Source organism: Salmo salar, chromosome ssa18 (assembly GCF_905237065.1).
Source record: "Salmo salar chromosome ssa18, Ssal_v3.1, whole genome shotgun sequence".
In the NCBI taxonomy this organism is placed as follows: domain Eukaryota; kingdom Metazoa; phylum Chordata; class Actinopteri; order Salmoniformes; family Salmonidae; genus Salmo; species Salmo salar.
In genome coordinates this window covers 52578605-52593191 of record NC_059459.1, presented here as the reverse complement: position 1 = coordinate 52593191, position 14587 = coordinate 52578605, and positions in this window count along the sequence as shown.

The following is a 14587-nucleotide window of genomic DNA, read 5'->3' as shown; positions in this document are numbered from 1 at the left end:
CTCCCCTGTAATGTTTTGTCAGCCATCTGTGCTGAAGAAAGTCACCAGGGAGGGGTGGCTCGGGTCAAATTCGTCGTGGGAACCAAATCAGACAATGTGGTTCGATTCAGGAGAGGTGTATCTATAAAATAGTGTAAAATAGTCATATGTTTGAGAAATTGAAGTTATAGCATTTGAGGTATTTGTATTTCACGCGACGCGATTCCACTGGCTGTTGACTAGGGTGCGTCCCAGGTTCCCAGACAGGTTAAAGCAAAAAAATTGGATGGATTAAACTTCAGTCAATCCCAGATCGATTGTCTGGGGCCAGGTTAACCTTCCCTTTCATGTAAGAAAGTCATGGCCAACCTGCTTTTAGGGAAAGAGGATCATTTACTACATTGTGAGGTTAACCAATTTTTATGTAGACGTACTGAGAAGCTCAATTCTGGTGACTTTTTAAAAGGTCATTCTATTCCAAAATGAATGAAAAGAAAATTACGCTGGCACCATCTAAAATATAATTTACACTTCCAGAAATGAGCCCAATAACATTGGTAAAATTATGTTTAAACCCTGAATGCAGACAAAGAGGCAACAAATTTATAAAGGAAAGCTTCAGTCAGCCATTCCTCACTCATTAGGGTGAGACAGTTGCAAGCTAGAAAGACAGAGACATTTTTTCACATGGACTGTTCACATGCAAATGGGATGGTGAGTGATCGTTGCTCACAGATGACTGGGGCAGCCCAGTTGAGCGATTGCATGGTAACTACTGTTCGTAAATTCTTTGTAACACACTGTAAGGTAGATTTAGTATTTTTTCTCCAATTTATGCTTTGGATACATATGCGAAAAGGATGAGTTAACAAAGAGATTTTTACTGTGCAGTTACTTTAAAATAATAAAATAATAATTTTGACCAATATGTTATTGCGCTCATTTCTGGAGGTGGAAGTTATATTTTAGACGGTGTCAGCATCATTTATTTTTTATTCATTTTGGAGTGGAATGTCCATTTAATTAAAAAGTCAACAGAACTGAGCTTCTCTTTACTTCTACATAAAAATGAAGGGTACTGGAATTGGTCAGACTCGCAGTTTAGTACATGTACAAAATTATCCCCTTTCCCTAAAAGCATGATGGTCATGACTTTCATATTTGAAAGGGGAGGTTAACTTGGCCATCGACAATCAATCTGACATTGACTTAAATTTCAGTCATGTTTTTTGTTGTTGTTGCTTTAACCCCGAATGCAGCCAAAGAGGCAAAAGTTGTATAACGGAGAGCTTCATTCAGCCATTCCTCACTCTTTAGGGTGTGACAGTCGCTAGTGCTTACTGGATCCCTTCCAAGCAAGAAAGACAGAGACATTTTTCACATGGACTGTTCACATGCAAATGGATGGTGAGTGATCGTTGCTCACAGAAACCTGGGGCAGCCCAGTTGAGCAATTGCATGGTAACTACTGTTCGTAAATGCTTTGTAACAGACCGTAAAGTGGATTATGCTGATGCTGATGATACAGGTGAATATTGGATTTTAATGCGACATGACCCAATAAAAAAATATATTCTATATATGTAACCATATGATTAGACAAGGCTAGGGTTACTTTCAGAGACTTTGTGAACTGTTCAGCACTCTTTGAGACATTGCTGACAGCACCCTTTTCAGCAAAAGCACCACAAGTGACACCATTTTGAGATGAGAGAAGGGGAGTGAGAGACGGAGAGCGGGAAAAAAGGAAAGGGAATAATGTTTCAGGAAACTTTTTTTTGTTTCATCTTGAAAAAATGCTGAGATCAGCATGGATTAGGATGTGTGATGGTTCTTTATTCTTTTGTTTTTCCACTCTGAGGATAAGAGAAGAGGAGCATGGCATATTATGATATTCTGTCATGGTCTTGGTATAATGATATTCCCTTGTAATTTTACCTGTGTGTTAAAGCCTGCAGTCAGCAGGAATAGAAGAGGGCACAAAGAACAGAAAGTGAAACAAGGGGTGTGCGTGTGTGTGGCTGCTGTCTTCCTAGGTGTGTGTGTGTGTGTTTCTGTCTCCCTGCCTGTGGGTGTGTGCACGTCTGTTTTTCAGTCTATCTGTCTGTGTGTTTGCCTATGTCCAGTATCAGTTTAAGAAAGTACAGGCCTTCTCATCTCCATCCCTCAACTGAAACTTTCCTCCCCTCAAACAAGAGGCCGCTAAACTTCCTTGAAAATCTCCCCTGTCAATGTGAAAATAAAGTGAGACTAAGGAGCTCCAAGCAAACAGAAATCCCTTTTGAGTGAAAGATACCGACAGTTGTATCATACCTGTAATAACTCTCACCGGGTTCACTGTGTTCCTGGCTGCAGGAGCTGCTTGTCTCTGTAATGAATCTCTGGAGGATTGGCTGGAGACTTTTTTTAAGCTGACTGAGCTGTGTGTGGTAGCCCTTTCCCATAGTGTCTGGCAACCTAGTTCTAATGATGCTAGTGTGCATCAAAGTGGGCCAATAGACAAACACACACACACACTGCTGTGTGTGCATATGAGGAGTGTGTGTGTGTGTTTAACCTCTGGACGTGCTCGTCCCGTATGCGGGATCAACATCCAGCGAAAAATCCTATCGCCATATTCTTAACAAAATGTTATATTTGTTTTTCAAATATAGGACTATTTTATATTGTTTTATAGATACACCTCTCCTGAATCGAACCACGTTGTCCAATTTCAAAAAGGCTTTACAACAAAACATTAGATTATGTTAGAGGAGTATATCGTAAAAGTAGCCACATAGCCATTTTCCGACCAACCACATGCATCACAAATAACCAAAAAACAGCTAAATGCAGCACTAACCTTTGACAATCTTCATCAGATGACACTCCTAGGACATCATGTTACACAATACATGCATTATTTTGTTTGTAAAGTTCATATTTATATATAAAAACAACATTTTACATCGGCGCGTAATGTTGACTAACTATTTTCCCTCAAATGCATCCGGTGAAACAGCGCTACAATTTACTAAATTACTATTCGAATTTTTTTTTTAAATGTACTATTGTCATTCTAAGATTTATAGATTAACATCTCTTGAAAGCACCTGCAATGCCAGATTTAAAAATAACTTTACTGGGTAATCACACTTTGCGATAAAAGGGGATGCGATACTCAGAAAAATAGGCTACCGTTACAGGTCAGCGCCATCTTGGAACAATCGCATATCAAATCTTGTCTTGTATACTATTGTCAATAATCCCTTACCTTTGATTATCTTCATCAGAAGGCACTTCCAGGAATCCCAGGTCCACAACAAATGTATTTTAGTTCGAAAAAGTTAATCCTTTATGTCCCAATTGCTTTTTGTTGTTAGCGTGTTCTGAAGGCTGCACCAAAATTACCGTCGTCCGCGGGACTCCTCTCTTACCAAAATGGAGAAAAAAATATATTTAAGTTCGTTCAAACATGTCAAACGTTGTATAACATAAATCTTTATGGCCTTTTTCAACCAGAGCTCCAATAATATTCAAGGGGGACGGTTGCATTGTCTTTCTAAACGTTTCGAAAGGGGAGGGTAGCCAGGGGCGCCGGCGTCATAATGATGATTGCCCTCCCCATGTGACCACTTTCCACAGACTCTCATTCTGTCATTTTTCACAGTAGAAGGCTCAAACCACTTCGTAAAGACTGGGGACATCTATTGGAAGCAATAGGAAGTGCTCAATGAACCATAGCTCACGGTGTGATTTATAGGCAAAGTGATGAAGTTGAGTCCGCAATTCAGAATTCCACATCCTGTTATGATCTGTCTCGGGGTTTTGACTGCCATATGAGTTCTGTTATACTCACAGACACCATTCAAACAGTTTTAGAAACTTTAGGGTGTTTTCTATCCACAAGTATTAATTATATGCCTATCCTAGCTTCTGAGTTTGAGTAGGAGGCCGTTTAAAATGGGCACAATTTTTTTCAAAAATCGCTGTAGCGACCCCTATCCTAGGCGACCGTGAAGAGGTTAAGTGTGTTTGGAATATGCATATGCCAGAGAAAGAGACAGAAAGAGCGATAGGGAAAGAGCTGACAATTACCTATCTAGATACTAAACTCAGCAATAAAAGAAACGTCCCTTTTTCAGGACCCTGTCTTTCTAAGATAGTTCGTAAAAATCCAAAAAACTTCACAGATCTTCATTGTAAAGGGTTTAAACACTGTTTCCCATGCTTGTTCAATGAACCATAATCAATTAACCTCTATGGGCTAGGTGGGACGCTAGCGTCCCACCCGTGGTGCACTCCATCAACAGCAGGTGCATTTCAAGAGCGGCAAATTTGAATCCAAATAAATGTCAAAATTCAAATTTTTCAAACATACAACTATTTTACACCCTTTGAAAGATAAACATCTCCTTAATCTAACCACGTTTTACGATTTCAAAAAGGTTTTACGGCGAAAGCATAAATTTAGAGTATGTTAGGACAGTACATTTACAAGAGTTGTGTGTAATGTTTTGTCAATTCAAAGACAGGGTCACCAAAACCATAAAACCAGCTAAAATGATGCACTAACCTTTTACAATCTCCATCAGATGACACTCCTAGGACATTATGTTAGACAATGCATGCATTTTTAGTTCTATCAAGTTCATATTTATATCCAAAAACAGCGTTTTACTATGGCATTGATGTTGAGGAAATCGTTTCCCTCCAATAACCGGCAGTCAAGTCAACACCACAAATTAAATAATTAAAATTAGAAAACATTGGTAAAATATTATATTGTCATTTAAAGAATTATAGATTTACATCTCTTGAACGCAATCAACTTGCCAGATTTAAAAATAACCTTACTGGGAAATCACACTTTGCAATAATCTGAGCACTGCGCCCAGAAAAATACGCGTTGCGATACAGACTAGACGTCATGTTGGGGAGATCTAAAATCGAAAATACTATGTAAATAATCCATTACCTTTGATTCTCTTCATCAGATGTCACTTCCAGGTATCACAGGTCCATAACGAATGTAGTTTTGTTCAAAAAAGCTCATCATTTATGTCCAAAAATCTCCGTCTTGTTAGCACATGATCTAAGCCAGCCGGACTTCTCGTCATGAACGAGGGGAAAAAATATATTTACGTTCGTTCAAACATGTCAAACGTTGTATAGCATAAATCATTAGGGCCTTTTTTAACCAGAACATGAATAATATTCAAGGTGGACGAATGCATACTCTTTTATAACGTATTGGAACGAGGGTACCCAACATGAACTCGCGCGCCAGGTGTCTAATGGGCCATTATCGTTCCATGGCTCTTGTTCGGTCAGATCTCCCTCCAGAAGACTCAAAACACTTTGTAAAGGCTGGTGACATCTAGTGGAAGCAATAGGAAGTGCCAAAATATTCCTCAGCCCCTGTGTTTTTCAATGGGATAGGTTTAAAGGTAATACAACACATCAGGTATCCACTTCCTGTCAGAAAATGTCTCAGGGTTTTGCCTGCCAAATGAGTTCTGTTATACTCACAGACACCATTCAAACAGTTTTAGAAACTTTAGAGTGTTTTCTATCCATATATAATAAGTATATGCATATTCTAGTTACTGGGTAGGATTAGTAACCAGATTAAATCGGGTACATTTTTTTTATCCAGCCGTGCAAATACTGCCCCCTAGCCCTAACAGGTTAATAAACATGCACCTGTGGAACGGTCATTTAGACACTAACAGTTTACAGAGAGTAGGCAATTAAGGTCACAGTTATGAAAACTTAGGACACTAAAGAGGCCTTTCTACTGACTCTGAAAAGCACCAAAAGAAAAATGCCCAGGGTCCCTGCTCATCTTCGTGAATGTGCCTTAGGCATGCTGCAAGGAGGCATGAGGGCTGCAGATGTGGCCAGGGCAATAAATTGCAATGTCCGTACTGTGAGACACCAAAGACAGTGCTACAGGGAGACAGGATGGACAGCTGATCATCCTCGCAGTGGCAGACCACGTGTAACAACACCTGCACAGGATCGGTACATCCGAAAATCACACCTGCCGGACAGGTACAGGATGGCAAAAACAACTGCCCGAGTTACACCAGGAACGCATAATCCCTTCATCAGTGCTCAGACTGTCCGCAATAGGCTGAGAGAGGCTGGACTGAGGGCTTGTAGGCCTGTTGTAAGGCAGGTCCTCACAAGACATCACCGGCAACAACGTCGCCTATGGGCACAAACCCACTGTCGGTGGACCAGACAGGACTGTCAAAAAGTGTTCTTCACTGACGCGTCGCGGTTTTGTCTCACCAGGGGTGATGGTCGGATTTGCGTTTATCGTTGAAGCAATGAGCATTACACCGAGGCCTGTACTCTGGAGCAGCAATCGATTTGGAGGTGGAGGGTCCGTCATGGTCTGGGGCGGTGTGTCACAACATCATCGGACTGAGCTTGTTGTCATTGCAGGCAATCTCAATGCTGTGCATTACAGGGAAGACATCCTCCTCCCTCATGTGGTACCCTTCCTGCAGGCTCATCATGACATGACCCTCCAGCATGACAATGCCACCAGCCATACTGCTCGTAACTGTATGTAATATCCTGCAAGACAGGAATGTCAGTGTTCTGCCATGGCCAGCGAAGAGCCCGGATCTCAATCCCATTGACCACGTCTGGGACCTGTTGGATCGGAGGGTGAGTGCTAGGGCCATTCCCCACAGAATTGTCTGGGAACTTGCAGGTGCCTTGGTGGAAGAGTGGGGTAACATCTCAAAGCAAGAACTGGCAAATCTAATGCAGTCCATGAGAAGGAGATGCACTGCAGTACTGCAGCTGGTGGCCACACCAGATACTGACTGTTACTTTTGATTTTGACCCCCCCCCCCCCTTTGTTCAGGGACACATTATTGCATTTCTGTTAGACATGTCTGTGGAACTTGTTCAGTTTATGTCTCAGTTGTTGAATCTTGGTATGTTCATACAAATACTTACACGTTAAGTTTGCTGAAAATAAACGCAGTTGACAGTGAGAGAACGATTCTCTTTTTGCTGAGTTTATATTTATTTACATGCTTGTGTAAGCAAGATGGCAAATACAGCCTAAATATAGTACCGCACTCTATAATAGATAAAACCATACAGGTAGCTTGATACAGGTTTCTGGTAGTGCAACAATATTGCTCGGTGAATAAGTTGCTTTATCAGTATTTCTACTAAGTGTACTCTTAGGTCTTCTGCTGACGCACATTTTGGTTAAAGGTTTCTGCACCGCCTGAATGAAGCCTGCATCTTCTGCTTTCCTTAATGTCAACTCACTTTTGTGCATTCAGCAGCAGACTGTTCATCGGTGGAAAAGGTTAAGATGTTGTGGTGAGTGGGCTGGACAGGATGCCTTGTTCCTCCATACTTCCTACATGCAAGGCCCAAGGGACGGGCCCCCAGCCTGAAACTAGCTGACAAGGCCACTTTGTCAGAAGGTCATTGTAAATGTGAACCAATTAATTTGATATTTAAGCACATACTACGCTACACATGGATGTGACTACTTGTCTTCTCCTTCGGTCTGCAGTGGGCTAGTGTAATGACTTTGTTTATCTTTGTGTATTTAACTTGTCGGTTTTAAATGTTGGGTAGCTTTTAGCCTCATGTCAGTTTATTCCTCTGATGTAGCTCATTCAGTCTAACAATGTAGGCATCTGGTGAAGCTTAGCCAGTGTTCTTGGTACCTTTGGTACCCTGTGCACTGCAGTGCTTAAATTTAATCACACTGCTTACAGGTGGTAAATGTGCATTGGGATGTACTGTAATGTATTAATTATTGCAAATAAATAGGCTCCAATATGGCCTAATGTGTCTTTTGTAGCTCAATTATGCTGCTAGGTACTTAACATTACGAGGTTATGGAGCAACTGATTTATTTGTACTGTAATGTATTGATATGGAATCATTTTACTTGGAGAATCTTGATTATAAATTCTAGAGGAAGTTTTACAATGTGTCTCTCATGAGTCAACTCCCAGTGGGAAAGATGAAATAATAGCCCTGTCTGTCTTTTCCTTTCATTTCTGCACATCTCGGGCAAAATCATAAAGACAAAGCATAAATGCTAAACACAAAAGAGAGCAGGATTTTCGAATATGGAAGTGCAAGAAGAGATTTACATAAGAGGGGAAGCACAATGGCCCTGTGTGGAACAAACAAACAAATATATAACAGCAAATGTGTGCAAATTTACCAAAGGGAAAGAGATATGAAGAATTTAAATTCCCTTCAATTAGATTTTAACAGCAGACAATCCCCCCAGTTCCTCACATCTCTCGGCCTAGACGCACTTTGCAGCTCAAAGTAGAGTCTCAACATTAACACTTCCATCAGAGTTACAACCTTTAAAAGGAACAGTGGAAGTAGAAATCTCCCAGAATCACAAATGATTCAATTCAAACACGTGTAGGGCTGAAATAACTATAAAATATTCAAAGGTTTTAGTACATACATATAATCTACTTATAGCTATTCTAAGACCAGGTTATCTATGGGTTATGAGAACAATATCAGACAATAGGAGACAATCGCAATATATATATATATATATATACACGCTCAAAAAAATAAAGGGAACACTTAACCTGTTAGGGCGAGGGGGCAGTATTGACACGGCCGGATAAAAAACGTACCCGATTTAATCTGGTTACTACTCCTGCCCAGAAACTAGAATATGCATATAATTATTGGCTTTGGATAGAAAACACCCTAAAGTTTCTAAAACTGTTTGAATGGTGTCTGTGAGTAAAACAGAACTCATATGGCAGGCAAAAACCTGAGAAGATTCCAAACAGGAAGCGCCCTCTCTGACAAGTTGTTGTTCATCTTGGCTCTTTTTATTGAAGACTGAGGATCTTTGCCGTAACGTGACATTTCCTACGGCTCCCATAGGCTCTCAGAACCTGGGAAAAAGCTGAATGATATCGAGGCAGCCTCTGGCTGAAACACATTATCGCGTTTGGATAGTGGCTGGTCAGAGTACTCTGAGACTCACGCTCGTGCACGAGGGCACGAGATGTATTTATGTTCTCTCTCTTTGTACATATACAGGCTTTCCCGGTCGGAATAGTATCGCTTTTTTACGAGAAAAATGGCATAAAAATTGATTTTAAACAGCGGTTGACATGCTTCGAAGTACGGTAATGAAATATTTAGAATTTTTTTGTCACGAATTGCGCCATGCGCACGACCCTTCTTTACCATTTCGGATAGTGTCTGGAACGCACGAACAAAACGCTGCTATTCAGATATAACGATGGATTATTTTGGACCAAACCAACATTTGTTATTGAAGTAGCAGTCCTGGGAGTGCATTCTGACGAAGACAACAAAAGGTAATCAAACTTTTATAATAGTAAATATGATTATGGTGAGTGCTAAACTTGCCGGGTGTCTAAATAGCTAGCCCGTGATGCCTGGGCTATGTACTTAGAATATTGCAAAATGTGCTTTCACCAAAAAGCTATTTTAAAATCGGACATATCGAGTGCATAGAGGAGGTCTGTATCTATAATTCTTAAAATAATTGTTATGCTTTTTGTGAACGTTTATCGTGAGTAATTTAGTAAATTGTTAGTAAATTCCCCGGAAGTATGCTAGTTCTGAATGTCACATGCTAATGTAAAAGCTGTTTTTGATATAAATATGAACTTGATTGAACAAAACATGCATGTATTGTATAACATAATGTCCTAGGGTTGTCATCTGATGAAGATCATCAAAGGTTAGTGCTGCATTTAGCTGTCTTCTGGGTTTTTGTGACATTATATGCTAGCTTGAAAAATGGGTGTCTGATTATTTCTGGCTTGGTACTCTGCTGACATAATCTAATGTTTTGCTTTCGTTGTAAAGCCTTTTTGAAATCAGACAGTGTGGTTAGATTAACAAGAGTCTTATTATATGCATATTCTAGTTACTGGGCAGGAGTTGTAACCAGATTAAATTGGGTACGTTTTTTATCCAGCCGTGTCAATACTGCCCCCTAGCCCTAACAGGTTAATTGACATAATTTGAGTCAATTGGATGTTAACCTGTGGATGTATTTCAAGGCCTACCTTCAAAATCAGTGCCTATTTGCGTGACAACATGGGACAGTCAAAAGAAATCAGCCAAGAACTCAGAAAAAAAATTCTAGACCTCCAACAGGCTGGTTCATCCTTGGGAGCAATTTCCAAACGCCTGAAGGTACCATGTTCATCTGTACAAACAACAGTACGCAAGTATAAACACCATGGGACCATGCAGCCGTCATACTGCGCAGGAAGGAGATGTGTTCTGTCTCCTAGAGATGAACGTACTTTGGTGCGAAAAGTGCAAATCAATCCCAGAACAACAGCAGAGAACCTTGTGAATATGCTGGAGGATCAGGTACAAAAGTATCTATATCCACAGTAAAACGAGTCTTATATCGACATAACCTGAAAGGCCGCTCAGCAAGGAAGAAGCCACTGCTCCAAAACCGCCATAAAAAAGCCAGACTACCGTTTGCAACTGCACATGGCGACAAAGATCGTACTTTTTGAGAAATGTCCTCTGGTCTGATGAAAGAAAAATAGAACAGTTTGGCCCTAAAAACCATCATTATGTTTGGAGGAAAAAGGGGGAGGCTTGCAAGCCGAAGTACACCAACCCAACCGTCAAGCACGGGCGTTGCAGCATCATGTTGTGGGGGTGCTTTAATGCAGGATGGACTGGTGCACTTCACAAAATAGATGGCATCATGAGGCAGGACATTTATGTGGATTTAGCAAGCAACATATCAAGACAACAGTCAGGAAGTTAAAGCTTGGTCGCAAATGGGTCTTCCAAATGGACAATGACCACAAGCATACTTCCAAAGTTGTGGCAAAATTGCTTAAGGACAACAAAGTCAAGGTATTGGAGTGGCCATCACAAAGCCCTGACCTCAAACCTACAGAAAATTTGTGGGCAGAACTGAAAAAGCGTGTGTAAGCAAGGAGGCCTACAAACCTGACTCAGTTACACCAGCTCTGTCAGGAGGAATGGGCCAAAAAATCACCCACCTTATTCTGGGAAGCTTGTGGAAGGCTCCCCGAAATGTAAAACAATATAAAAGCAATGCTACCAAATACTAATTGAGTGTATGTAAACTTCTGACCCACTGGGAATATGATGAAAGAAATAAAAGCTGAGATAAATCATTCTCTCTACTATTATTCTGACATTTCACATTCTTCAAATGAAGTGGTGATCCTAACTGACCTAAGACAGGGAATTTGTACGTGAATTAAAAGTCAGGAATTGTGAAAAACTGAGTTTAAATGTATTTGGCTAAGGTGTATGTCAACTTCCTTCTTCAACTGTATTTGTACGTATGTATGTATATATATACACTGCTCAAAAAAATAAAGGGAACTCTTAAACAACACAATGTAACTCCAAGTCAATCACACTTCTGTGAAATCACACTGTCCACTTAGGAAGCAACACTGATTGACAATAAATTTCACATGCTGTTGTGCAAATGTAATAGACAACAGGTGGAAATTATAGGCATTTAGCAAGACACCCCCAATAAAGGAGTGGTTCTGCAGGTGGTGACCACAGACCACTTCTCAGTTCCTATGCTTCCTGGCTGATGTTTTGGTCGCTTTTGAATGCTGGCGGTGCGTTCACTCTAGTGGTAGCATGAGACGGAGTCTACAACCCACACAAGTGGCTCAGGTAGTGCAGCTCATCCAGGATGGCACATCAATGCGAGCTGTGGCAAGAAGGTTTGTTGTGTCTGTCAACGTAGTGTCCAGAGCATGGAGGCGCGTACATCAGGAGACGTGGAGGAGGCCGTAGGAGGGCAACAACCCAGCAGCAGGACCGCTACCTACACCTTTGTGCAAGGAGGAGCAGGAGGAGCACTGCCAGAGCCCTGCAAAATGACCTCCAGCAGGCCACAAACGGTCAGAAACTCCATGAGGGTGGCATGAGGGCCCGACGTCCACAGATGGGGGTTGTGCTTACAGCCCAACACCGTGCAGAAAGTTTGGCATTTGCCAGAGAACACCAAGATTGGCAAATTCGCCACTGGCGCCCTGTGCTCTTCACAGATGAAAGCAGGTTCACACTGAGCACATGTGACAGACGTGACAGAGTCTGGAGATGCCGTGGAGAACGTTGTGCTGCCTGCAACATCCTCCAGCATGACCGGTTTGGCAGTGGGTCAGTCATGGTGTGGGGTGGCATTTCTTTGGGGGGCCGCACAGCCCTCCATGTGCTCGCCAGAGGTAGCCTGACTGAAATTAGGTACCGAGATGAGATCCTCAGACCCCTTGTGAGACCATATGCTGGTGCGGTTGGCCCTGGGTTCCTCCTGATGCAAGACAATGCTAGACCTCATGTGGCTGGAGTGTGTCAGCAGTTCCTGCAAGAGGAAGGCATTGATGCTATGGACTGGCCCGCCCGTTCCCCAGACCTGAATCCAATTGAGCACATCTGGGACATCATGTCTCGCTCCATCCACCAATGCCACATTGCACCACAGACTGTCCAGGAGTTGGCGGATGCTTTAGTCCAGGTCTGGGAGGAGATCCCTCAGGAGACCATCCGCCACCTCATCAGGAGCATGCCCAGGCATTGTAGGGAGGTCATTCAGGCACGTGGAGGCCACACACACTACTGAGCCTCATTTTGACTTGTTTTAAGGTCATTACATCAAAGTTGGATCAGCCTGTAGTGTGGTTTTCCACTTTAATTTTGAGTGTGACTCTAAATCCAGACCTCCATGGGTTGATAAATTGGATTTCCATTGATTATTTTTGTGTGATTTTGTTGTCAGCTCATTCAACTATGTAAAGAAAAAAGTATTTAATAAGATTATTTCATTCATTCAGATCTAGGATGTGTTATTTTAGTGTTCCCTTTATTTTTTGAGCAGTGTATATACAGTGCATTCGGAAAGTTTTCAGACCCCTTGACTCACATTTTGTTAAATTACAGCCATATTATAAAATTGATTTAATAATTGTTTTTCTCCTCAAACTACACAGAATTCAACATTATGAAAATGGAAAAACAGGTTTTTAGATATTTTTGCACATTTATTACAAATAAAAAACTTAAATATCACATTTACATAAGTATTCAGACCCTTTACTCAGCACTTTTTTGAAGCACCTTTGGCAAGGATTACATGATGCTTCTTGGGTATGACACTACAAGCTTGGCACACATATATTTGGGGACTTTCTCCCATTCTTCTCTGCAGACTCTCTCAACCTCTATCAGGTTGGATGGGGATGCGTTGCTGGCACAGCTATACTCAAGTTTCTCCGGAGATGTTAGATTGGGTTCAAGTGTGGGCACTGTCTGGGCCACTCAAGGACATTCAGAGACTTGTCCCAAAGCCACTCCTAGCTTATCTTGGCTTTGTGCTTAGGGTTGTTGTATTGTTGGAATGTTAACCATTGCCACAGTGTGAGGTCCTGAGTGCTCTGGAGCAGGTTCTCATCAAGGTTCTCTCCTTACTTTGCTACGGTCATCTTTCCCTCAATTTTGGCCAGTCTCCCAGTCCCTGCAGCTGAAAAACATCCTCACAGCATGATGCTGCCACCACCATGCTTAACTGTAGGGATAGTGGCAGGTTTCCTCCAGATGTGACACGTGGCATTCAGGCCAAAGACTTCAATCTTGGTTTAATCAGACCAGAGAATCTTGTTTCTCATGTTTCTCTTGGTCCTTTAGGTGTCTTTTGGCAAATTCCAAGAGGGCTGTCATATGCCTTTTTCTGAGGAGTGGCTTCCGTCTGGCCACTACCATATAGGCCTCATTGGTGGAGTGCTGCAGAGATGGTTGTACTTCTGGAAGGTTCTCCCATCTCCACAGAGGAACTCTGGAGCTCTGTCAGAGTGACCATTGGGATCTTGGTCACCTCCCTGACCAAGGACCTTCTACCCCGATGGCTCAGTTTGGCCGGGTGACCAGCTCTAGGAAGAGTCTTGGTGGTTCCAAACTTCTTCCATTTAAGAATGATGGAGGCCACTGTGTTCTTGGGGACCTTCAATGGTGTAGACATGTTTTGGTACCCTTCCCCAGGTCTGTGCCTAGACACAATCCTGTCTCGGAGCTCTACGGGAAATGTATTTGACCTCATGTCTTGGTTTTTGCTCTGACATGCACTGTAAACTGTGGGACCTTATATAGACAGGTGTTTGCCTTTCCAAATAATGTTCAATCAATTGAATTTACCACAGATGGACTCCAATCGAGTTGTAGAAACATATCTCAAGAATGATCAATGGAAACAAGATGCACTCAATGTTTGACTCTCATAGCAAAGGGTCTAAATACTTACAGTATATAAGTACTAACAATATATCACGACTCAGGATAAGACCCGGATGCAGACAGTTCGAATAACAGACATTTATTATAAAACAGGGGGCAGTTAAATGACAGGTCAAGGGCAGGCAGAGGTCGGTAGTCCAGTGCAGAGTCCGTGAGGTACAGAATGGCAGGCAGGCTCAGGATCAGGGCAGGCATAATTATCAAAAACCAGGATATCTAGAAAACAGCGGCTCAAGAAAACAGGAGTACTAAAAAACACGCTGGTAGGCTTGACGAGACAAGACAAACTGGCAACAGACAA